This window comes from Nycticebus coucang, chromosome 10 (assembly GCF_027406575.1).
Source record: "Nycticebus coucang isolate mNycCou1 chromosome 10, mNycCou1.pri, whole genome shotgun sequence".
Lineage (NCBI taxonomy): Eukaryota > Metazoa > Chordata > Mammalia > Primates > Lorisidae > Nycticebus > Nycticebus coucang.
Genome location: NC_069789.1, coordinates 13,282,204 through 13,309,901, shown reverse-complemented (window position 1 = coordinate 13,309,901; position 27,698 = coordinate 13,282,204). Strand labels below are relative to the sequence as shown.

The 27,698-nt window shown below is 41.1% G+C and overlaps 1 pseudogene; it reads right to left on the bottom strand.

Annotated features, from left to right (window-relative positions):
• Positions 1-2,935: 2,935 nt before the first annotated feature.
• Positions 2,936-3,016, bottom strand: LOC128597758 (uncharacterized; annotated as a pseudogene).
• Positions 3,017-27,698: the final 24,682 nt, after the last annotated feature.

Sequence of the window (27,698 nt, the reverse complement as noted above, 5' to 3'; positions counted from 1 at the left end):
AAGAATGGAAGATAAGCAAGAGGCAATAAATTCACTTCTCATGCATGGCATCATGCATGGCATCAAATCAGACCCATTCTATACAGTGCTGTGTAATCACAAACCCAGATGTTCATGACCGATGAGCAGAACTTGCTTTACATATACGTAGAAAAATCTGAAGGGCTACAGAGTACTAAAAATTCCACCATCACGGAAGTTTTCCTTTGCACTGCCCACCATAAAATGTTTTTACAAGATAAAACACTCCCAAAAGGAATCACCTATGGAGAAACAGGAAACCTTAGTGAACTCTCTAGAACAAGCTTCTCCAGTTGGATACATGTCACTTCCAAGTGCCAGAGGTCTCAATAAGCTCAGGTCATTAACAATTACTGCCTGACCCTTTAACATTATCCTCTGCGACTCACTCCTACGTCCAGTCCAAAGCAGTTCTACATATTTCAACAACAACTATCACTATCTTTCAAGGGGATTGCATAATATAAGCCAAAAAGAATGAGGGTGTTAGAGGTTCTATAGTTTCACATCATTCACTTGGTGTTATGTAAATCTAAAATATTTCAATATCTAGTCCATGCTTTCCCTAATTCTTTCTCTTTTCACTCAAAACAATTTTCCTGGAACTCAGAATCTGAGGTCACTTTTCTTTCTTGTTACTTCAACTACTTCAGTGTTTCTGCTCACTCTAACACATCTCTGTGCTTTCTAGATCCTTAGAAAAAGCAAAAGACTTCTTGAGAATATACTAGATCGGGATTTTTCACTTCACGTAAGGGTAATTAGAATTTCTATTGCCAGGTAGATTGGAGTAGTTTGCAATGGACCAATAGTCCCTATGGAGAGTCGCTAGAAAAATATAATAACATTGTGAAAGTATTTGTTTAATAGCATCAGGAAGTTACCAAAGCAGCAGGGATTAAAGGAGCTAAGATTCTGGAGAGTGAAAAACTGCAAAAAGGTATGCTGATGTTTGGCAGCTACTTTGTAACAGAGGACATTTGTCAACTCTAGTTGCAAACTCAGAGGCTGAGTTTGGAATGTTTCCAGGCAGAGAGCCACAACTGGAGGACAGAACCAGAAGAGACTATGAAAGTCTCACACGAGTAAAGAGACAAAATTGGAAACTTGAGGAAGCAACACTCCTGTGAAAAAGGCAGAGTGGAAGGCCCACCTACTTCTGAAGCTGAACGACTTGGGAGGCTGTTCGCCTCCATAGAAACTCTCTGAAATGCAGAGCGCTGCTTGCTGAGGTCTTATTGCAATATCGATGTAAGAATTAGAGTTTGGGGTTTGCCAAAGGCCAGGCCCCCAGTGAACTTACTAGGCTCTCAGAAGAAAGCACTAAAAATCTACCTCCGGCAATCCACAGCAAACAAAGATGTTAAAGTAACTGTGAGGTAGAAAGGGCCTTTCAGAAAATCAAACATAGACTTGATTCAGCACAGCTTCTAGAGAAAAATGACAATCCCTTCTCTATATGCCCAGGAGGGAAAGGGTAAAGCCTCTGTGGAGAAATATTAACCAGATCCTGTTCAATTATTATATATAACGTGTACTTTTAAAGTAAAAAAAAAAAAGACAAAAACTGCAAGGCATGCCAAGAGACAAAAACATATGATCACAAGCCAAGAGGGGTGAAAATGACAATGAACAAACCCAAAGTCAAACAATACAGTAGATTAATAAACAAGGGTTTTAAAAATAACAATGATCATCACAGGCATGAACATAAGCATGGACATGTCAAAACTGGATCAGAGTTGGAGACTTTGCCAGAGAATTTAAATTTAATGCAATTTAATACAAATTTAAATCCTGTAACAAAGTAACATATTAATAATAAATAGCATTAAGAATCTAAACAGGTGAATTAATAGAAGGTTCGACAAAGCAAAGACAAGGTTACTGAACTAGAAGACAGGCTAACAGAAAATAATCAAATAGAAATACCGAGATTAAAAATGAAAAGAACATTTGTAATAGAAATGAATGGAGCATATTACAAGGGTACAAGTCAAATCTATCAAGTGTAGAACATAAATGTCTTAACACCATAATGAAGTAAATGAGGCAAAAGCTATATTAATCAGTTTGATGTAAGCATGTCAAATTGTATTAAAAAAAACACCTTGTACCCCACATATGCAAAAACGTATTCGTGATCTATGTGTGTATGACTTAATTAAAAAAAATTAAAAAAAAATTAATGAAAGATAGTTTATAGCGGTACCATGAAAGGAGTCAACAAAAATATAGTATGCTAACACGAATCAGAAGCAAGCTAGACTGCCTATGTTAATTTCAGACAAAGTATATTTCATAGCAAGAAAAACTATCCAGAATAAAGAGGGGAGTGAACATCAACTAAAGGGGTCAGTTCTCCAGGAAGATATAATAGTTCCTATAATGTATGCACCTAGCAAGAAAGTATCAAACTACATAAGATAAAAACTGGTAGAATTATTAGGGAAAGTTAAAAATCTATTATTACTATTGCCAACTTCAATACCTTTCTATTGGTAACTAACCGAGCTAGCAGGCAAAAAAATCAATAAGGATACAAATGAGCCAAACACTCTCTACCACCTGCATCTAATTGATGTGTATAGAACACAGCAGAATATGTATTCTTTTCAAGCTCACATGGAACATTCACCAAGGTAGACCATAATCCTGGGCCATAAACACATCTTATCTAATTTAAAAGACTGGAAATCACAAAAAGTATTCTTTGAGACCTCAATGAAAATCATTAGCAGAAAAAAAGCTAGAAAATCCCAAAATATTTGAAGATTAAACAACACATATATAAATAACACACGGTCCAAAGAAAAATTTGCAGGAAACATTAGAAAATATTTTGAACTGAGTGAAAATGAAAATACAACTCACTGAAATTTGTGTGGGATGCAGCAAAAACAAGGATCACAGGGCAATTCATAGCATTTTATGCATATATTAGAAAGAAGATCAAGTAATGAACTATAGAAATGATCCCTGAAAGTATAGTCTTTAGAAAGATCTAAAAATAATTACCTGTGCTTCCACATTAGGAAGTGAGAAAAAGAAGAGCAATTAAATCCAAAGTAAGCAGAAGAAAAAGAATAATAAAAGTCAGAGCAGAGGGCAGAGCCTGTGGCTCAAAGGAGTAGGGCACCAGGCCTATATACCACAGGGGATGGGTTCAAACCTAGCCCTGCCCCCCCAAAAAAAAATCAGAGCAGAAATCAATGCAGTGGAAAACAGGAAGTTAGTAGAGAAAAGCAGCAAAATCAAAAGCAGCTTCTTTGAAAACATCAATAAAATTAAAGCCAGGCTAAAAACACAGCAATAGCAATAAATAAATAAATAAATAAATAAATGGACAGAGAAGATACAAATTACTATTAAGTAACAGGAATGGAGAAGGGGCCAACTCTTAGCAAACCAGGAAGAGAAAGGACCTTCTTTAAATTGAAAAATGATATCGACAAAACATCTACAGCAAACACTATATTTAATTATGAAATATTAACATACTTTCTCCTGAGATCAAGAATGAGACAAAATGTTAGTGTTGTAAAAAAAAGGTAAAGCTAAATCAATAAGGCAACTAAAGAAAAATATAAATATAAGGACTGGAAAGAATATGGCTCCCATTTTGTACAGACAGCACGCGTACCTATGTATTATGAAAACGTGAAATCTTCAAGTCACTGGAATTAATAAACACATTCAGCACATTCTGAGAGTTAAATGCTGCACCAGCCCCTGATTTTCCAGATCCCCATCATACCCCTCGCCATAAGGGAAGCATGGCACAGCTTCGCCCACTCCACTCTGGCCTGCAGAAGAGAGTATCACAAAGCGTTCGGAGATTCTGGTCTCTCCTCTCCTTCACCAGTCAGCGCCTTCTTGATGGTCGCAGTGAAATGAGCTTCCTCTGATACTCCTTGAGAAACGTTGCCAAGCGGTGTGTTTGGGGATCTACATACAAACTCACCCTGAAACTCCATATCCCTGAGCTGTCTACCCCTTCCTCAATCTTAGGCTGAGGAGTTTCTGGCATTTCCTTCTTATTTATTCTAGCCAATTTTCTTGTCTAGGCTTCAAGGGATTATCCCGACAATATATAAGAACCACCTACATACAGGCAGGAGTCTTAGCTTCATTTCACTAGTTTGCCAGGCCCATGATTCGTCCCCACACTTACCCCCCCATGTGAGTCTTTCCAGGGCAAAATATTAAATCCTGGGTGATAGGTGAGTTCTTCCCATCTCTGTTCACCATGCTCCAGCTCGCTCACCACCGAGTCTGGTACCTTAAATATTCCCTTTCACACATATCCTCCCATTTCCTACCAGCACATTTTAATCACGTCCTGCAGTTCCTTCTACGTGTTTTGAGCATTTTTTTCCTGAAACAGAAGTTGTACTTCCCTGTTGAGGCTGTGCTAAGGTCTGCTCAGCAGTGGACAGGGTGGAACTTGGAATCTAACACTGTATTCCAAGCGACCTCACTCAGAGGTTTGTACAGTTTCCAGGCAAGGAAAATCTATTCTTTTATGAGAAAAGGAAGAAATTTGCTTTGCCTGCCAGATGAACTTGGGAGGAATGTATAGGTACAAGATTGAAGTTCCTCTTCCCAAATGTCTCCACACCAGGTCTCAAGGTCTACTAGCTAGTTTCCTATCAGTACCCTGACTTTGACCTATGAAATTTTTCAAAGCTGTGCATTCAGCCTCCTATGCAACTCAGTCACACTTGTATAGAGATACTAAGCCTACAATTCTGGCAGAGCACATCCTCAGGCTTCAGATGGCAAATATTTCTTTTAAAGCTGCCACAAAGAATTCTAATTTTATAGTATTCCTTAAGTCGGCAATTAACTCTGGACTTACTGTTTTTATATTTTTGCAAGATCTTCATTACTGTTAAAAATACCCTCGAAATTATTTTTGCTCTTCTGCCAATCTAATGCAATACCCCCTGTGGACCCTCATCTCCCTCCCTTCCATCTGCACCTTGCCCAATTAAATGTATGTGAAAGCTTTAGTATTTCTCATGTTCAAAATGCCAGAGTTGTTTTGCATCACACTTAGATTCCAGGTTCTTCTTGCTTTCGGACAGGTGGGAAAATCATCGACAAAACCCCATGCTGAGTATCTGCTTTCTAGAGCAGCTCCTTGTTCCAATTATCATAACCCAAGACAAATCCTGGAAAACAAGAGTGAAAAGCAAAGGCTGTGAGGTAATGCTTTATTTAAGTAGGAGGTATAATCCAGGAACCAAGAATGAGAGGAAAAGAAAAACAGGAAAAACAAGTATACAGTTGTCTGTATCCAAGTTGTCTGTGTCCAAGCCTGCAAAAAACTGCAGCTGTTTTGCTCTTCCAGGTGAGATGTCCTCAGACGGATGTTGGAGTCATTGTGCTGTGGGATGGTCAGTGGTGGGGAAGTCAGGAGAATAATAGGTGCCCTGGTTCTGTCTGTCTTTTGCCTCTTATTAGTCAAATTTGGCCACATTGACTGTTTACTTCACTGTACTTGCATGTGACAGGAAAGGGTGAGGACAGCTGGCCTCCCAGCATTAGCACTTCATCTGAGTCCAGAAGTGGGAAAAGCCAGAGCCACAGGAGCCATTCAGGCCAGCTTTGGAGGCCAGCACTGCAGTGGCTGCCTTTGTGCTGGGAACAAGAAGCTGCCAGAGTCGGGTCCTCCACAGGAGTGGCTGAGACCACAAGTAGTCTGGACAGTTGAGCTGACAGTCGTATAACTGTAGGATCATATCCCGACAAAGACAAAGGGATCCTAGCCGTAACTGAGACCAAATTCTACATTTTATAGAAGAAATTGACCCAGAGAACAAGAAGACCAATGGTTTTCAGTTTAGTTGCTTCAATCATACCATGTATTAGTTTCCTAGGGCAAGCAAATCTAGGAAGACATAAAATTGGGATGAATATGCTCACCAATTAGACAACTGTCTACTGAACAACTCCACAGGAGCAGAGATACAATAGGCATGTCCCAAACTGTGCCCGCCATCTGTTCTCAAGCTTATCCTTCTTCCTCCTGTAATTCCCTAGCTAAGTGACTACCACCACCATATGCTCATTTACCAGGACACAGTGCAGGTGTCCCCTACCTCAGCCCACTGTCTCCTGCATCTTTCTCATCAAATTAATCCATGCATTTAATTTCTGCCTCCTTCGTCCTGCAACCCACTCCCTCTACAGCACTACCTTACTTACTGTGCATTTCTTACATTGTAAAATCACTACCAACAAGTACAACAGTCTCTTAACTGGTTTCATTTTCTCCATTCTTGCTTCTAACTAATCCATTCTCCACGTGGAGATTCAATGGAAGCAGAGCAGAGATGAAGAGCATATATTCTGGGGTCAGGCTGGGTTAAGTTTGAATCTAGCGTCTTTATTTATTGACTGGATGACCTTGGGGTTCTTAATTAACCTTTCTTTACTTGGGTTTTCTGTTGCCTTTTGTATTCAGCCATGGGCAGCTCTACAAGGATGGGAGAACCAGGACTAGATCCATTTGCGGGCTTGCAAAGAAGCAAAGTGTTTCAGGGGTGGTGCTCAGCTTTAATATCATTTTAGTTTTGCAACTTCCGTGAAACAGAAGTGTGTGCCATTGTCTTATCAAGTTCAAAGAAGACCAAGCCCGCGGGCCTTGTCTCTGCTACAGAAAGTGCTGCATTTTATAGCCTTCAGCCTTTTTTCAGGTTATTAATGTAATTGTCTATTTCTGCAAGTTAGGTTCTCTCCAGGGACTAGACATGACTGACACAGTCCATTGAAAAAAATGACAAAGTCAGGCAAATCTAAATACTTGCCTTAACCTTTGATGCTGCCATTTTTGCCGTAAGTGCCTGGCTCAGGAGGCCGACAAACGGCAGGAACAAATGAAGGGTATTTTCAAAATTGAAGTCATTTTAAATTGTATTTTATTTAAGTGTTTTGTAGGAGAAAAGCCATTTAAAAAGGCACATGGAAGGAGCTGAGGGACTGTGCTTTGGGTGCTGATCCTAACAAATGTGACAAATATAAACAGAATAGAATGGCTGGTACCAAAAGAGTGCGCTGGGGAACAGCATGATTCAGGATCACACACTGGTGAAGATGAAGGAATCCTAGCGATCATTTAGACCAAACTCTTCATTTTATAGAAGAAATGCCCCCAGGAACATGAAGACCAGTGGTTCCCAGTTTAGTGGCTTCAATGGTACCAGGTATTAGTTTCTCAAGGTTGCCATAAGACATCAGCCACAAATTTGGTGGTTTAATAACACAGACGTTCTTACAGAGTTCTGGAGCATGCACAGAAGTCTAAAATCAAAAGGTAAGCAGGGTCATGCTTTTTCTGAAGCCTCTAGGGGAGAATTCCTTCTTGCCTCTTCCGCCTTCTGGTTGCCATGGCATTCCCTGACTGTGGTCTCAGCACCCTAATCTCTGCCTCTGTCTTCACATGACCTGTCCCTTTGTGTATTTCCTTTTGCCTTCCACTTACCTTGTAAGAACACCAGTCATTGGATTTGGGGCTTACACAAAATACTGGATGATTTCATCTTAAGATCTTTAATGAATCATATCTGCCTAGCCCTTATTTCCAAAGGAGGCCAGGTTCTGAGGTTTCAGGTAGACATTAATTTAGGGGGAAACTATTCAACCCACTATATACCAGGGGTCTCCTCCTTAATGAAAGAAAGTCATTCATGGATCTATGGAAGCTGGTAAAAATTCTGCCCTTCTCCCAATCCTCAGGCCATAATTGGTGCGCAGATGTTAAGAGTCAGACTGCCTGGATTCAAAGTATACTGACCCCTGAGAAGTAAATCATTTCTAAACCTCAGTTTTCTTCAATTACAAAGTCGAGAAAATATTCCTCTCCTCATGAGAACTTTATTAAGTAGCAGTGAGGACAAGATGAGATAATCCACGTGGTGCATTCAGCCCAGCAAGTGACCCATGACTGGGGCTCAATACATATTAGCTGCTGTCCATCAAAGCCAGCACTGCTTTCAAAAGGTTTGCATATTATACAATATGAAGCTCAGTGGTCCCCCAGGCTATGTGGGAAGCACCATACGGCAGCAAACTAGCTGGCTATTCCCAACCAGGGCCCTCATTTCCCTTCCTGTTGTAGGAGAAGCCCTGACCCCTATACCAATACTATCAGTGGGGCTTGCTGGCAAGCTTCTACCTGACCTGAAGGGCTATCAGCAGCTTTCTGTGCTGTTTGACTTGAGTCAGATTCACATTTGGAGATTAAGCTCCAGTATCTGGATTAAGCAAAAATCAACAGTAATATATAAAGAATATCTGAGGTAAATACCTCTAGAACCTAGACTTGAAAAGCTGGTAGCTTTCAGGAAGCTTTCAAAGTCTCTGAATTGAGTGTCTGGGCTTTGCCTGAAGGGCTAACAGGGAAGGAAACTGAGACTGGGAAAAGGAAGACAGGCAAAGCCTCAGGTGGACCCCAATAGTGGCAAACAGAAGTCCAATTCCACTGTCTTAAGGAAAAACCCAAGGGCACTCTGGGAAGGAGAGTGAAGGTGAGGAGTTGTGCACTGAATCCCAGGGTTGGGGAAATACCTGCTCTAGAGGACACTGTGGGCAGCTTCCCAGGCCCCCCTTCACAGCTGCAGCACTCATTCCCCCCAGGCTTTGGGGAAGCATCTCTCAGGGAATCTGCTTAAGCTGAAGAGAGTCGTCTAGCCCAAGGTCACACAACTCCCTGGAGGCCGCTCACATCCAATGTTGGTTCATGAGAAAAACACAAAGGTCTAGCCCCTTGCCATAGGTAGGATAACTCTGAAAGGTCTTCCCAGGTCCAGGGAAGGATCTTACAGGATCACATGAGGTTTCTGTTGCACCTGCATTAAACAGGCTTTGCTTTCTTCCCTCCCCTACAGGTGTCAACCCTGACAGCCTACTACAACTCTGACCTGCAAATTCCCATCCATGTTTTCTGGGGACCAATCCTGGACACCACCTTTCACAAAATCTTGTTTTGCAATTGAGAAAATTGAGCCTCAGAGATCATATAATATCCCCAAAGACATACAGCTGGAAAGTGGCAAAGCCTGGTTTTAAACCCAAGTCCGTGCATCCTCAAAGCCCATGGTCCTTTTACTATAATCTCTGCCTTCAAAGAGTTAGTCACTAGTAATAATGCAGAGATTAAATGTTCTCAGGATGAGAAAATAGGACTCTAACCAACCTGTTAGATGAGTGAGATTCCCTTTATGCTTGCCCTGGCTTGCTCAAAGCCCTATTATAATGACTGGTTCTTTTTTCTTGTTATCTCATTCAGCACTGGTTACTAAATGTTTGTTTTCTTTTATTAGCCCACTGTATGTTTAGGGGCAGGCTCCAGGTTCCTAGTTGTGTTTGCCTAGCTCCTTGTAAGCTTGAACCATCTGTTCCTCTAGAGGTGGATGACATTTTTCCCCCAGAGATTTCCCTACTTTGTATTTTATAAAGGAAGCTAGACTAGGTGACTCATTGCCATCATTCTTGTTTTTATCCTTCTCTTCCTCCTCCTTATCATCGATGAAAACACTGAGCAGCAGCCTAAAGGAAAAGCACACTGGCCACGTCCCTGCCCTTGAAATTACATCATGTTGTATCAGCAGCAAATACATAATGTTTCATTGAGAGCTATGATCAAAGTGAAGCAGTGGAACTTTGCCGTTAATCAAATGGGATTTTTGAACCCCCCCAAAATGCAATGTATTTCAGAACATATGAGCTCATAATCTCTGATAAATTGCTAAACTTCTATGTACAATCTTCTCATCTATAAAATGGGGCTGATAATTAGAAGGATTATTTTATGTGTGATGATCGGCTGATATATATATATAAAAGGCTTACCAAAGTGTTGTAAATACATAGACACTTAAAGTATTCTATTCATATGTGAAAATTAGAGGTGACTACATTCGGGCTCTTCATTTAAAATATACCTTGTGACATGAACAGAAGGAAAACAGATGAATGGCTAACCAACATATGAAAAAATGCTCATAGTCCCTAATCATCAGAGAAATGCAAACCAAAAACACCCTGAGATGTCACCTAACCCCAGTGAGAATGACCCACATCACAAAGTCTCAAAGCTGTAGATGCCGGGCTGGATGTGGAGAGAAAGGAACACTTTTACACCGCTAGTGGGACTATGAACTAATGCAATCTCTTTGGAAAGAAGTATGAAGAATTCTCAGAGAACTCAAAATAGACCTTCCATTTGATCCTGCAATCCCATTATTAGGCACCTACGCAGAAGAATAAAGTCATTTTTTCATAAGGATATTTGCACTAGATTGTTTTATCACAGCTCAATTTACAATCACCAAGATGTGGAAATAACCCAAGTGCTCATCAAACCATGAATGGATTAATAACTGTAGTATATGTATACCATGGAGTATTATTCAGATGTAAAAAAGGATGGAGACTTTATATCTTTGGTATTAACCTAGATAGAGTTGGAGAATACTGTCTTTAGTAAAGTATCACAGCAATGGAAAAGCAATGTAGTCAATACTAATATGAAGCCAGCAGACAAACTAATATATGTCGATGCAAGAGAAAAACTTGATTTAATTTAAGTTGGGAGGAGGAGGGGAGATGGGGAGAGGAAGGGGGATTGGTGTGCCCCAACCTATTGGGCACAATGTAAGGGTACATGACACACCTCCTAGGTACACAACATAACCACAACAGGGACCTGACCTAACAAACTCAAACATTGTAACCTAATCATTTGTACCCTCACATTAATCTGAAATGTAAAAATTAAATTAAAATACCATATGATACTTAGAGCAATTCAACAAAGGAGTAAGCTGAGTTCTTGGGGCAGACAACTGTAAGAGAGCTTCTGGAGTGAACATTGCAAAGAGGCGAGATCATCACTAGCATGGCTCCTCCCAAATATCAATATTATGTTCTCTCCAAGGGTGTGGCTATAGTTGGATTTCTTAAGACCTTGAGAAGAGAGACTAAAATTTGTTACTCATACGATCAATCATGATCAACTTAAAAATAGCACATGTAGTTCTGTAGCATCCAAATTCTGAACCAGAACATTTCATTTATCAGGAAACTCTTGGAAGAATGCTTTGATTTTGGACCTTAAGGACAAATCATTGAGTTGGCCTCTGCTATGAGCAGCTGGTGCTCAATTCCATGGAATGAGCTGAGTAAACATATAACGTGCTTTAAAGAAATTGGTCCAGAATGAGATAAAAAGAGAAAACATTTATCCATCACTGCTTGTTCCCCAGTGCTCAAAATTTTACTCTGACAGGTGGTAGTTACCTGCACTTCCAGGATACCTACATATGGACACATTGTGCCATCAAGATCTGGGTCTGCTGCATATGCAGAACATATAAAGATGTCCTATGATGAATGAGCAGACATCAAACAGCCCTCCACAATGCTGGGCTAAATACTCAAATAGGCTTTTAATGAAAGGGAATATTTTAAATGGCCTGTAACCATATGAAAAAGTATTCATCATTGTGAGTCATCACTTAATTTAATTTAATTTTTTGTAGGGGAAGCATAGCCTTCAGCATTAAGTGAAAGTGTGCTCTCCCCTTGTCATCATTAAAATGGAAATATGACTACACAACCACCAGCATGACCATGATTCAAAAGACAGAAGAAGTGTGATGTTGGTGTGGATGAAGAGCAACCGAACTCTCCTACACGGGCAGAGTAGGGAATATAAATCAATAAACTCTAGAAAACGGTTTGATCATGTGAACTGTGAAGCTGAATGTTGCAAGCCATTGTAAACTCACACTGAGTTCACTTTGTGTGCTTGATACAGGATATGTTTATTTCTAAATATTATCCTACCGCCGAACATGTGCTTGTTCTGTTACGCAGGAATTATACTTCTAGGCATACACCCTAACCAACAGAAATTCACACGCAATTTACTAAGACACCCAAAAGTGCTCAGTCAGCCTATAGCAATAGTCCTACACATGAGTTTCTCGACTTCAGCACTATTGACACCTTGGATTGGATAATGTTTGAATGTTTTTTGGTTTGTTTTTAAATTTGCAAAGGAGAGCTTTATTTCTCATACTGGTGACAGTCTGCAAAATGGCCATTCTGGCCTTGCCCAGCTGGGAAGCAATAGCCTTAGGGCAGAAGCCAGGAACATTTACTTAGAGCCAGGGACAATGGGAACAGGACTTTATGCTGAGCAGGGTGGCTGACTTTGTGTATTTAATAAGGTGTGGGAAGAGTCATGAATATTTATGAAAAGAGAAATAAGAACCCATGCAATCTAGAACTGGACAATGCTTTGTTGTGAGGGTCTCTGTAGGATGATGAGTAGAATTCCTGATTCTGTTCACTAGATTCCTGTAGCTTCTCCCACTGGTAAAAACCCAAAGTGTTTCCAGACATTGCCAAATGTCCCCCAGGGGCAGCAAAATCATCTTCAGTTGCAAACCACTGTCCTAAATTAAAAATAATCCAAAAACCTATCAATGGTAGCATAAAAAAATGGGTGGCATATTAATTCATTACAGTATTACACAGCAATAATAATAAGTAAATTACTATTATACTTAACAACATGTACAAAAGAAGACACCATAGGGTTCCTACCATAACATTATATACCTTATATAACATTTAAATACACATAAAACTAACCTATGATTATAAAAGAATAGTGGCAAACTTTGGAAAGAATAATAATAGCTTGGGAGAGGCTGCCGAGAGGCTGATAGTATTCTGGATCTCAGAATTAAATTCAAAATATCAATTGTAAAAGTTTTAGATCTACACATTTATGATTTTTGAACTTTTCTGAAAATACATTATATTTCAGGCAAATATGTGTCCTCCAAACAGATGTTTTAAATACTTTTATTTGTCATCTACCCAGAGATATTTTTTTCCAGTCTGATACATTGCCCCAAATGGAAAACTTACAGATACCTTTTTTACATTGAAGCATAAATTACTTTTTCCAGGATGTTCCAAAATGTCATCTTGCTTCTTTAGCTGAATCTGACCTCAATCTTAGGACTCCTCCATTCCTGATCACCAAATAACCAAAATGAACCATTATAGTGATTTGGAACATCATTCTGTTATCACAACCCTACCTTACACTTTTTGTTTCTGAAGAGTACCACAGGGCATATATTTTTCAAGTTAAAATGTGTTTTCTTGAGAATTTCACCCACTGTTTGAGATAATTAGTACCTCCTAGGTTAGGGTCACTGCACTAAAGTAAGGGATAAATATTATCTCTCAAGTCTGGCAATGGCTCCATTGTACTTAATATCCTAGGACCTGACTTGATGAAACTATGTTTGCCTAGAAAATAATTCCTAAATAATCCCCAAAAATATTTTGTCCCATCTATATGTAGTTAGTTACATGTTGTGTGACTTTAGTCCCATTGAAAGCCTTGTCTTTTCAAAAACCTATTCTTCACGAAGCCTTGGTCTTGAAAATCAAGAACTCGTGAAGCTATGCCGCTCTGAATGTTCTCTTTAAAATTTCACTTTAGAGAACCAAACTATTAATTTTCCAGTGTTCACTGAATTAGTTAACAAGTAGTTAATTTAAGAGTTAAGAGAGAATGAGCTCAAAGGAGAATACATTATGAATTTCTAGGGGGAAAGGAATTAGAGGAGGCAGATAATTAAATAGGAAAGGTCATGGAAGTGTCAAAATTTATCCACAAATTTGTTGACATTGCTCCCCTTGAGAGGTAGCATCTGGCTCTCCTCATCTTGAATCTGGGCTGATCTGAGACTGAATTGTACCAATAAAATAAAGCAGAAGTGACTTTCTAGATGGTGTGATTTCCAGAGTAAGTCAGAAGAAGCCCTCCAATTTCCATCTGATTTTCTTGGGAGGCTTGCCAGAGAAAGCTAGCCCCCTGGATGAAGTTTGATTACCTCAGGACACCAGGCTGGAGGGTCTCTTGGCAGTCCCAGCTGAGTTCCCATCCATCCGACAGCCAGCATCACATTCCAGCCCTGGGAGAGAGCCATCTTAGACAGCCAGTCCAGCCAAGCCAACATCTGACTCCAACTCCAGGACAGCAAGCAGGAATAGCATCACCTCATTCTTCCACAATTATTGACTCACAAAATCACAAGGAAAATAGAATGGTTGTTCTAAGCTCCTGCTTTGGAGGGTAATTTCTCTTATGCAGTGATTGCAATCAGGACAGGAACAATCACAAGTTCCTTCTAATGACACTCGTTCGGTCCAGCTGGGCTCAACAAGCATGCACTGAATTCCTACCATGTGTTACGCACAGAACCAGGAGTTGCAGATTCCAAGATAAGAGTCATGGGCTCTGGCTGGTGGAAAAGTTAGCGGCGCTGTGAACTACAACAAAGTACCTTAAAAGACGTCGTAAGAGCGGCGTGAGCAAGGAACAGAGGTGTGCAAAGGAGGCTTCAGTGTGCAGTGTCTTTAGAGTTGCTCAGCCTAGGCTCAATTCTAGCATTAATGCTACTTAATGCTATGATCTTGCACACCTGAATTAACCTCTCTGGGCCTAAAGTTTCCTTCCTCCTGGAAGGGGTTTCCTTGGGGTAACACAGTCTCCTTCCCCAAACAGAAGTTCCTTCATCTAATTGGTGAGGAGTTTAAGACACACAGCTGACACGTGTGCCGGCCCCTCTCTCTTCCTTTTTTCTTTGGGTTCCGGCTGTTCGCAGGACCCATTTTTTCTGCTCTGTCTGCTCTTTGCAGTTCAGAGGTGGAGACTGCAGTGAAGACTCGTGGCCTGTAACTGCGTGTCAGTCTAACTCATTCTTAGAAGCCCATGTGCTCACTGATATACGTCGTATTCCAACTAACAGCTTCATCAATAACAAAATCAGTATGTTCTCCATATGCTCTTTTTTCCCCCTTAATTAGTTCAACATTTGGACAGAGGGAAAAATACTGTATTCAACATCCATTATGCTGGGGTGGAGATCTGAGAACTGGACTGAAAGAAGATATGTTTAAGTCTTTAGGCCAGGGCACAGGAATTTGGATTCAGGAGGCACATGTAGCCTTGACCTTCATGATGCAGAGCCACGACCCTGAGCCATGTGGCTTGTTCTCACATCTGTGCATTTAGTTAGCTTTGTAGCCGTCCTTCCCAAGGTATGTGGCTGTAGGCCTTAGGCACAGCCATATGGGATTTTTCCCCTTGGTGGTTCAGATCAGCTTACTGCAACTTTGTCCACAGTGAGCTGCTGTTTCTATAGCGACAAAGCTGTAAGCACCAGAGCTTGGAGAACAGTACAAACGCCTCAGGAGATACCATGTGCTGTGGGGTGCTGGCCACTGCGGCCTGAGCTTAAACCGGAAGGCGCGGTTTTTCTAAGCTGTTGGAGCTGAGGTAAGGATTCCTCTTTGGGTCGAAAGAAAACCTTTCCATACACAGGACGTTTAGGCATTGGTGGGCAGAAAGAAATAGTTACCGCTTTTGAATTTCAAGGCAGCTGTATTCCGGGTAGGCTAAAGACACTATAGGGAGAATTTACCTTGCAATTATTATGCCAAGCCTTCGTGGAAAGTGCTAGACCCGCTGCCCAAATTTTATTCTGCATTCAGGGTCAAGGAGCAAGTGGCAAATGGATAGCCTTGAATGCATATAGCTTGTCCGAAGGCTGAAGGTTTTTAAATACTTAGAGGGTAGCTGGGTGACTTTCAAGGGGGCACCGTCATGTCGGGGGCACTCAAGTGCTCCCATGTTAAGAGGGGCCTGTGAGTTTTAGAGAAAGAAAGGAATGGATCAAAGCTGTGAGTTAAAGCATCACACACACAGTGTATCAGTTGGAAAAGAGAAACAGCAAAGCTGGGTCTCACTCCTGAAAAAAAAAAAAGGTATAACCAGAGGAAATGCTACTTAGAATCTAGAATATTAAAGCCAGGCAGCAGAGAATTTGGTCCTCGGTAAGCTTCAGAGCTTTGGAAGCAAACACCATAGCTGCTGAGTGATGGGTGCTCATGGCGGTGTAGGGAGTCAGCTGACTGGCAATGAAAGCATCTCAGACAAGACCTGGTCATTCGGTGGTCACCCTGGCAAATTGCTCAATTTTGCATAAATACAGCAATGCCTCAAACACTAATCTCTCTACAAGAGAAAAATGGGGGATACGGGAGGGCTACTTGTCCCAGCCCCGGCCATGGTATATGCTTTGCTCTCTAAACTCCTGTTATCTATGAAAGAAGCTAAATTCAAAACAGTTTTCTCCACTTACCTTCTTTTCTTCACAAACCATTGAACTTTTCTTCCTTGGCCCTTCACATCGCTGAGAATGGGGTTCTCTGAAAATAATTGTGTTTGTATTCATTATTCTCAAAATTAGGAATTAGCTTGTTCTGAATTTGGAGCTGCGAGACAAAAGACTGGACTTTTGAGCTGCCTGCACTTGTGTCTTCCCTAAACCAGTTGAATCGCCCTGGGCAAATTTCTTCATTTTCTGTGCCTCCAATTTTTTTTAATCAGAAAATGAGAATCACATCACCACGTCATTAACACAGCCATCATCAAAGAGTTAAATAGCATAATACTAAAAAAAAAGTCTAGCACTGAGTCAGCTATTAGGTATTACTCTTATTATTAGCTTTTCATCCTTTTTAATAAGGCACATGAAAGCACTGATACAGAACCAATAGAATTTCTGAGGCTTTGAAGGGATGACTCCAGCAAGGGCCATCCCAGCCTCATGGCAGCCTCTCTAGCTGGGTCGCAGTAGAATAAAGGGTTAGGGAGAATGGATTTTTGGCTTTTATTTTCTTTGGGTTTTCCACTTATCAGGGCAAAGGCAATTATTCCATCAGTTTTAATTATGCCCCATGTATGTGGTAACGGGAAGAAGTCACATCTGTGTGTAACACATCCCTTTGTTGACATTTCATCAAGAAAATGTGGAGATGTTGACAACTGGTCTCACCGCAGAGCCTCAGAAGTTATTTGGAGACGAGGCTCAACACAATGGAGGATGGCAAATAGAACCGGGAATAGAGTAGAGAAGAGGGGGTGGATTTTCTGCCTCCAAATGGGGGTTTAGAGTTAATTTGACTAATGGTTTGTTCTGGTTCACTCCAGACTCCTTTGAAGGTAAAATATGAACTGTCCACCCCTGAGCCTGGCAGGACAGAGCTGAGAACAAGACTCCTGAGAAAACACTGATTTTCTTCCAGAAGATGGTGAAACCACACACTGACTGATTAAGTCCCTTGGGTTTAAACAATGAAAACCTGAGGAAGGTTGGTGAGGCAATGCTTCTCCTCTGCTTCTGGCCTCTCCCTCCCTGGGAAGGGAGCTTCCCAGTGCATCGCCCTGGCTCTTAGTCACCACGCTAGGGTCTGGAGCATGGGCTAAGAGACTGAGGATGTGTGGTTAGAACCATACTTTTCTATTTCTCCATGAAATAGGGCTTCTGCAAGAGCTGTTCTGCCAGGGAGTGAGAGAGCCCACTCTGGAGACTCACCCCTGGCCAGGACTGACGCAGGAAGGCTGCTGGGGCCCTAGCCATGGTGACACGTTACAGGCAGGACTCTTGGAGGGACAGGGACAGGGAATGAAAACTAGAGGACAAGACAGCCTGTTCCAGCCATCCCTTAGGAGCTTTCCTGAGAGTGACACCCTGCAACTTCCAGGCTATGACATTGATGGCCTCCAGCTACCAGGAAAGGTGGCCGAGCATAGTAACACCCCAGACAATCTTGGGTTCTTACTGGAGAATGAAAGTCGTAGAAGCAGGCATCAGTCTCCACTGCTGGGGGAGATTTCATGAGAGCTTTTGATTTTCTCATAAAGTAGAAAAGTTGCACCCTGCACAGCCCTTCTCCTTTTCTCTCCTGGCCTTGAATGTGGATTAATGCAGTGAGGTGGGATGACCACCTTGCAGCAGGAGGTAACCAGCACGGTGGAAGGGTACAAAGTTTAACCTTCATAAATTCTAAATATTGGTCTTTTGGTTTTGCATTTAGCTTCCCTTCTCCATGTTTGTGTATGTATGTATCTTATGTGTGTGTTGGCTGAATGTTGTTACAAGAATTAGAAATTTGTCTTCCATCTCACAGAAATAATAATACGAGACAAAGTCAATATACAACCTTCTCAAGAATCAAACTCATTTAGTCCATTTCCATGCCTGTATTGTCTGTGTTTTCTAAAGAAAATATATTCTTTAGACATATTTCCTGTCACCTCAAAGCCCATACACATGACCACAGAGTTTTTCTTCATTTCTCATTGGCATCTTAATGAATCCTAAGTCATTTCCCCTTGGCCTTAGCCTTGGCCTCAGTGCTAAGGTGAACAGATGTTCCACCTCCTGTAACAAGATCTGATCACTCTTCAATGAGTGTAATTAAGTGTCTCCACAGCTTTCTCTTCTAGATAAATTAACTCAATTCCTTGAAACTTGGATCCTGGAGGGCTATTTTGACCTTCTCGGTCATTCACTGCTGCACTGCTCTGGACCCACTTCAAGTCCACCGTATCTTACTTATATAACTTGTCAGATTTCAGAAAGAAATATAAGAATAAAGGCCTTGGGCGGCACCTGTGGCTCAAAGGAGTAGGGCTCCAGCCCCATATGCCAGAGGTGGTGGAGGTGGTTCAAACCCAGCCCCAGCCAAAAACTGCAAAAAAAAAAGAATAATAATAAAGGCCTTGCAGGTGCCCAGGATTAGGGAGGGTCAGCTCAAACTCCTTTCATGATATTCTAGCCTTGAAGATATTTCTTATTCTTCGACATTCTGGTAAGGTTGGATGTGTCTTTTTTGTTTCAGGGAGTTCTGGCTGGACATTGATGTCATCTGAAGAATTTTTTAAAATACTCGTATCTGGGCCCCACTCACAGAATTCCGGTTTCATTGGTGTAGAGCAGGGTCTTAGTGTCGATGTTTTGTGGACGTTCTTTGGATGCATCTAAAGTGCAGCTAGGCTTGAGAACCAGTGAGCTGTTTCCTCTGGCTGTGCTTTAAATTTCATCACCTTCTGTCTCCATTTTGTCGCTACTCCGTGAATCCTCTCACAATCCATTAGGAATTTGCTCTCCATGGCTTTGCCCTATCTGAATGTAAATATATTCACTTCTTCCCCAACTGTAATGAAACCAACAACAACAAAACAAATGACTACGAAAAATGTTAGCCTTCTGCCCTGGGAACTCCTCTAGCCATCCCAAGTCTTTTTTCCTTAATAGCAAAGTACTATGGCTTAAATGTTTGTCCCTTCTAAAACTCATGTTGAAATCTAATGGTCATTGTGACAGAATTAAGAGAATTTATTTTTGAGACAGAATCTCACTGTGTCAACCTTGGTAGAGTGCCTATGGTGTCACAGCTCACAGCAACCTCAAACTCTTGGGCTTACGCAATTCTCTTGCCTCAGCCTCCTGAGTAGCTGGGTCTACAGGCACCCACCACAATGCCCAGCTATTTTTTGGTTGCGGCTGTCATTGTTGTTTAGCTGGCCCAGGCCAGGCTTGAACCCACCTGCCTCAGTATACGTGGCTGGCGCCCTACTCACTGAGCTATAGGCACCGAGCCAGAGATGGGACTTTTTAAGGGGTAATTAGGCCATGAGGTCTCTGCTGTCATGGGTGGAATTAATGCCTTTATAAAAGATCAAGTTGGGCTCCTCTTCCTCCCCTTGTCTTTTTTCCATCAGCCCCAGGGAGATGAGTTATTTCTCTTGTCCAGAGGATGCAGTGTTCAGGGTGCCATTTACAGTCAGAGTTGCTGTGCCTTCTGGCACCTTGAACTTGGACTTCCCAGCCTCCAGAACTGTGAGCCAGTACATCTTTGTTCATTGCCTAGTTGTGGTACTATTATAGCCATACAAAATAGTTTAAGACACCAAGCTTCTGGAAAACTCAACCTATACCCATTCTTTCTTCATCTCCCATTCATTCCTCACCCTACCTGGCTTGCTAAATGTATTCCCTCACCTGTGACTATTACAGTCATCAAGGTGCCAAATCTAAAAACTACCTCTTTGCCACTGTCGGCACTGTTGCTCACACTCACCTTTCTGAAATCCTTCTTTCTATTCTCTTTAAAGCATCACACTCTTTTTACCTCTAAGCCTCTCCCATCAGTTTACTTTGTGTAACTACAGTTAAAATGCTGCTATACCACAGGCACCATCGTAAACACTCTCCCCCTCAACTTCCTCCTTTCTTCAGTCCCCTTGTTGATGTGTTATAAATCGACATATTGAAGCTCCAGTGTTCGAGTTTCAGACCCATGCATCCACCTGCTGTCTTGCATTATAATATCTGATAAGTACTTCAAACGTGATATCTACAAAATGGAATGTTTTCCACTCCTCCTCCCACCCACCTGCGCCTGTATTCCCTTATCTTTAATTAATTCCCTTTTCCTTATTAATGGCACAACACTAACTACCTAGAAACACAAACAATCACCTTCAGCCTTATTTGTGGACTCCTCCCATATTCTCGATTTAAAATCTTATTAATTCTATTTCTAGAAGATCTCTCAAAATTTCTCTCCACTGCTCATGCCTTTATGCCAGGGGTGTCCAACCCTTTTTTTTTCTGCCACACTTTGGAAGAATAAGAGTTGTCTTGAGTCACACATTAAATACACAAACACTAATGAAATCTTCTGAGCAAAAAAAAAATATGGTCCATGCATACCTTTTATGATACTTGACACCACAGATAAGCAAAACAGTCCTCAAACAATCTGCATGGGGCCCTCAGGCTGCAGGTTGGACAGCCTGAAACAAACCCTTAACACAAAAGTTAATATAATAATCTTAATTGCTCTCTTTCCTCTTATCTCAGATTTCTGTACTCCATTTTCACACAGATGTTAGAATTATCTTAAGATAGAAATTTGATTACATTATGACCCAAATGAAAATGTCTCAAATGTTCTTCATCTCTTACAACATATGTTTTATTCATTCGTGGGCACGTTGGAATTCTTGGAGTTTTCTAAACAAGTGGTGTCTTAACATCGTCCCACATTATTACTCCATTGTTAGGAATGTCACAAATCACCTTCCATCTGACAAACTCCTCCTCACCTTTCATGGATAGTAAATGGTCTGAGGCCTTCCTCATCTTCACTGTGCTCCCAGCCTCTGCATAAATCTGGAATATGGTAGGTGCTCAGTGAGCATTTACTGTGTAAGACTTTGCCTGCCCATCCCATCCCCACCCACTTCAGGTAGAATTGGATCTAATAGCCACAGTCCCATAACACCATGCACAGATAGCTGTACTAGCATCCAGCCCATTAGATTGTAATCATTTGTTTATTTGTCTGAATCCCCTACTGAACTCTGAGCTCTTTGAAGACAGAGAATGTGTTGGGTTTGTTTTTGTATCTGTACCACTCAGCAATGTGTGATATGTTGCAGATACTGCTGATTTTTTAATGTGTTTATTAAGTTATTCATAGAACTGGTGAGATGGATTAATTGAATCGAGAACTTAAAAACAAAAGAATGTGAAACTTTCACAAAGAGAAGAGATGTTCAAACATGAAACTGTATTTGTATTGTATATATGCCATATACCTTTAAAACTATATGCGTGGAAGAAAGAGGTAAATTTTTTACAAGCATAAAATGACAAGATAATTTTTCATTTATATACAATGCATCTGAAAATGTATTTCTGACATATGCAAATCTTTTTTATGTCTTTCAGGAACAGAAATAGTTTTATTGATCAGTTTTGACCTATCTCGATGGAATAAGGTTAGTAGATAGTTTCTGGAGTCAGAATTCCAGAATTTAAACCCCAGCTCTACTACTTTATAGTCCATTATACCTTTGGAAAATCATTTACTCTGAGCTTAGTTTTCTCATTTGTAAATTTAGAGTTGTCAATAGAGGTTAAATAAGAATATGCAAATAAAGCATTTAATACAGGGCCGGATAGTGCTAAAACTTGGATCTCTGGCTCATAACAGTAGCAGCCTGCTTCTAGGAATTGTAAATTGATTTGCCTGTGACTTGAGAGGCAGGCAATATATTGTTAGCATTAAAAAAATAGCCTCAGTTTTCAGGATCAGATTTATTGTCTGATAGAATTTACACACATTCTATAAGACACAAGTAATCTAGCTTCCTTTTTTTCGTAAGCAGAATAACTCATTCAATTATAGCTATTCCTCTGGGACCCTGTATTTGTCCACTGTCACCGATACATGTGTGTTTACTAGAGATTTGAATTTGCCATTCTGTCTCCTGATTGAATGCCCATTGACTGACAGACATGAAAGCAGTCATTTGAATATGTCCCACGGACCACTGAAGCTGTTTTATGTATCTTTATCATAAATAAAAGAAATAAAAGCAATCGTAGAACATTAGGGTCTTAGAACACTACAGTTCACCTTAGTGACTGTATCCAATAATGTGCCTACATTTCCTTCTATAGGTGAGAAAATTGAAAATTTGAGAGGTTAAAGAATTTGACCAACATCACGTAACTGGGAAGATAGGGTCAGAATGAGCCTCTGGTTAAACGAAAAGCAATTTACATATGAAAGCCATAAATTAGTTTCATAGTAGGGCTGAGTACATTGGATACTTTTTCTTCCATTCTTGAGATACTTTACTAAGAAAAATATGTTCCAGCTCCATCCATGTAAACATGGAAGATATGAAAGCTATAACCCAGTTATAACCTAAGAATATGGGGAAGGGGGAGAGGGAGGGAGAGGAGGGGGAAGAATGGGCGGAGGGAGGGTGATTGGTGGGATTACACCTGCGGTGCATCTTACAAGGGTACGTGTGAAACTTAGTAAATGTAGACTATAAATGTCTTAACGCAATAACTAAGAAAATGCCAGGAAGGCTATGTTAAAACCAGTGTATGGTGCCTCATGATCACATTAATGTACACAGCTATGATTCAATAATAAAATAAAAAAAAGAAAAGCAATTTACATAAACAGATGAATTAAGCATCCCAAGTGGGACCTAGCTTGTCCGTGTTGCTGATGAAGGGGGTGCGTCTTAAGGCTTTGTGAGGAGCCCCTCAGCTGCCCTTATGAAAAGGTAGGCATTCCATGCATGTGAGTCATGGAAGGTAAGATGCCTCAGGAAAGCACTGGAGATTTGTCATGAGAACACTTTGTAAAGATAGAAGTTTGGGGGTGATTAATAAAAAATATCAGATAAAGTGAGCTGAAACATAAAAATCAATACATACGTGAGCCTAGGTCTGTTGTAGGAAGGAAGTGGTCTGATTCACATCCATAGGATGAGATTCCTGCTCTGCCTCAGGGGCAGCGTATATCTGTGGTGGGGAAGCACAGACTGCAGGGAGGTGGCTCTTTCAAGGGTATCTTCTGCCCTACCTTACGATCTTACTGCTTTGCTTACCAAGCGATAGTTATCTTGTTTTCCAAGAAAAACTTTCATTCTTTGACTAGGATGACCTGATGCCCTGATGTAAGTATTTGTTTTCCCTTACCGGTCATACCTCGGGGGGTAGAGTCGTACATTACTGTAGTGGACACTGTGGTCTGCTATCAAGACCTCCCCTCACCGCCCCCACCACAACCTGAGACTGAAGCAGTCCCTCCCCGCGCCCCCAGCTGGGTGTTAGGCACTGGCAGCTCCCAGCTGAGTCTGTCTTTGGGGTTTGCTTTCATATGGGGAAAGCCACCCTGCCCCAAATCATGCCTTCTACCGAGAGCAACCTGTACCCAAGAAGACAATGTAAAGGCTCAACCCTCATACAGAAAGGAGCCTCCTGCTCCAGAGTTCCCTATAACATCAGGTGAAGCCCTTTCATTGTTATTTCATCACATTCAATCTTTTTCTTCTTCCCACTTCTATTTCCTTCAACTGAGCTGAGAGAACTCTTCAATAAATTTCTTGCACACGTCTCTAGCTCACAGTCTGATTCCTAGGAAGCCTGGGGCAATTATACAAATCAGGTCCAGTAGGTTTGCAGCTATTCAGAATCCACGACCTGACATCTCTGCACATGCTGTTTTTGAACCTATCAAGTGAAGATCAGACCCTGAATAAGCAGTGACCCCATCAAATTGCAGATATTTTTTGTGTAAGACTCCCAAACATGTATTGTTTGACGCTCCCTTCTCCTTCTTACCTGCTCTTCATCAGTGGTACTTCAACTTCTGTTCTGAGATCCTCTTGGTATCATGGTTGAGGCCAACAACCTCCAATTCCAGAAAATAGAACTGAGACAATTATTTTATTCTATTTCTGCAAAATGATAAGCTCAGGGATAAATGCTTTACCCAGTTTGGACCAATGGTATTTGGACCCAAAACTTTCCTTCACCCTCTTAGGAGAAGTCCTCCTTTCCACTGTTTTTAAGCTTGTGAGGATGTCAATTATGGAAGCTGTAAAGAGAGAAGTTTGAGGGCGATTAGTAAGCTCCATGCAGAGCTTGAGATTGAAACCAGCATAAAAAGACCAGGTAAGACATGGAGAAGACCGTATCCAGAGACGGCTTATTTGTGTGCCAGGATCAAAATGTACAGACAGGTCTTACTGTTGGCTTTTCATTGGGTGATGATTTTTCTTTTTATAATTTTTATTTTTTTTGTTTAGGCCAGCTTGAGTGAGATTATTCTGTCCGTTGTACGAAAAGAGGCCCACTGAAAGACAAGTTAGAGGATTCTACGGGGTTTAGTAGAGGGAGACAAGGAGGACGCCCCTTTACAATCTTTTAAATCCAACGTACATCAGCTGAGCCACTTAGAGATTAATCAGACAATGGAAATATGATTCATGGTGCTTTGAGGTTTTCATTTTATTTTCTCAAAAATAAGATAGATCAAATTTTAATGTATAGTGCCTTCATTAAATGATTATAAATGCTTTCATTTCAATAACTGGGAACGAATTTAGAAAGTTGGACATTTTAATTAATTGGAAATGGTAGTGCTACTGCATTGCAAATCTCTTATAAACCAGGGTTGAAAATGCATATGTGTACAAAGGCCAAGAAAATAAGATAAAAATAGTATGCTTAGTATCAAATAATAAGAAGTAGGTGGGGATTAAGGCAAACTAGAGCTAAGAGAGCCAATTAGTGTCATCTGGAAACAAAAGCCCAACATTGCCCAATGCTTCATATTTTTTCAAGAGAAGACAAACCTTGATTTTAGGCAAAAATCACCTGATTTTATAATTGTTGATAATGAGAAAGTGAAAAATGGCCATACTGACAGCCAGAACACCAAGTTCCCTAAAGATTACAAATAATGCTCAAAAGAAGACATAGATAAGTCTAAACTTTGGCACCAAAATACCTAACTATCCCCTTTTTGTGACTAACATCACCTGTCTCTGAGCGGATACTTCTGTAACACTTACACTGTAAAAACACTTTCATGCTTCCGCCTCCTAGTAAAAACAAGTAAGATATCCAATCTCTGCATTGAGCTGGCTTCTTAGAAGTCAGAAATCCAGAACTGGTCCCTGCTTTCCAACCTGCCTCAAAATCATCTAACATAAGCCAAAGCCCTAAAAGAAGACCCCTCCACAACTCTGGGTTTCCCCAAAGAAAGACCACCCTCGCCACAACAATGTAAAGAAAACTAATTTTATTTTCACTACAGACAAGGGTCTGGTGGTCTCTATTGGCATAACAACAATGAATTAGAAAAACTTCAAAAACACTGACCGCTGAGCCAGATCGAAGCTACAAACATCTACTTTTTAAATTGTGATGGTTAATTTCATGTCTCAACTTGACTGGACCATGGGGTGGATGGAGATTTGGTTCCACATTATTCTGGGTGTTTGTGAAGATGCTTCGAGATAAGATTAACATTGAGGTCATCAAACTCAGTAAAGCAGATTGCCCTCCCTGGTGTCAGTCAGTTGAGGGCCTGAATACAATGAAAAAGTTGAACATGGGGGAACTCCGTCTGCCCAACTGCCTTCAACCTGTTACATCGATTTTATCCCACCTTGAGATTTGAACTGAAACATTGGCTCTTCCTGACTTGCAAGACTGTTGGGTTTTAGACTAAAAACTGCACATCCACTCTTCTGGGCCTCCAGCTTAATTGTGTGAATCAATTCTTCATGATAAATCTCTGTGTGTGTGTCTCTCTCTCTTCCCATACTTCTATATCCTAACCGAATCCTAACCCTGGCTAATACAGAAGGAAAAGGGTGACGTAATAGATATGGGCAGATTTTTCCATTTTCTTATACCATTTTATGTTTTCTTCTTCAGAATTACAAAATTCAGTCCATGCCACTTAAAGTAAAGGTTATAATCATTTTTATTCATGCCGGGAGGAAGAACTTTATTCTGCTTGATTTGAGCAAATCCATTATCAGACCTTTCAATTTCAGGCATTCCAAATTTAGGTCCACTTGGGACTTGGACGATGGCTGTGTCTGGGAGGGCTTCTGCCTTTATAATTTCTAAAGGACAAAAACCAGGAAACGTTTAAGAGAGACAGAGGAAATGATTCCAATATTTATATGGGTAACAAAGATGTTGTTTTCCTTGACTAGAAAATTCAGTTATACCTTCATTAGACAAAGACATTGTCTTCCATAATAGTGCATCTCATCATGAGAAATGCAAAATAAAAAATATATGGAAGGCAAAGAAATGCCATCCCAGGCCATGGAGAGTCCAGAAGGCTTAACTGTGGCTAATTCTGGAGGCTCCAGTGGAGGCTCCTTCTGGCCCCTCCGTCCAGCTTCCCACTAATTTTCCTGCAGCAAGAAATTGGTGCATGCCCAGACAGCTTCGCTGACAGTGGGTTCCCAAGCTGAAACCCAGACAGGTCAGCCCTCCGAATGACAATTCTCCTGCTTCTTCTGTACAAACGCAGAACAACTGACCCAGGAGCTGACCTGCCTCTCGTCAGCTCAGACGTGCTGCTACACAGGATGTCAAGAAGACGCAGAAATTGTCCTGATGAATCTTCTGCCTCTGAGCTCCAGTTTGTACTGAGTGACACTTGCTAGATGGTCCCTGAGCCAGGACCTGTTGGACACAGGTCCTCATCTGCCTGACGGGTATTTTGCCTCAGAGATCACTGCTGCCCACCTCTTGGCTTATCTGTCCCTTTGACCATCATTCCTGCCTCTTCACTGCTGTTTTGTCCCCAGGCATCATCATATTCTTCTGCCTCCTTACCTCGTCCAGGTACCATCCCCTCCACCATCCACACATCACACCTGCTGCCTGCACAACCCCATGGTCATGGCCATCAGTTCAGTTATCGCTTCTACTGACTGCCCCCAACGGAGAACCTTTGACCTTCCTCTCTTTTCCATGCATGACTTCTGATTTCTCTTGGCAAGCAAGCCACAGTTTATTAAAATTTGGCCCTAGGTAGGGCGGCGCCTATGGCTCAGAGAAGTAGGGCACCAGCCCCATATGCCGAAGGTGGCAAACCCAGCCCTGGCCAAAAACTACAAAAAAAAAAAAAAAAAATTGGCCCTATGCTGGCCCCTGTGGCTCAAGGAGTAGGGCACTGGCCCCATATACCAGGGGTGGCAGGTTCAAGCCTGGCCCCAGTCAAAACTGCAAAAAAAAAAAAAAAAATTGACTCTAAACGAATATTCACACAAAATCTCAACTTCAGAGAACTGAACGAGTAAAGTATTTTTCTTTCTTTCTTTACAGGACAACAAATCTAGAAGTTGACATCAGTCCGGAGCTGGCGTGACTGTT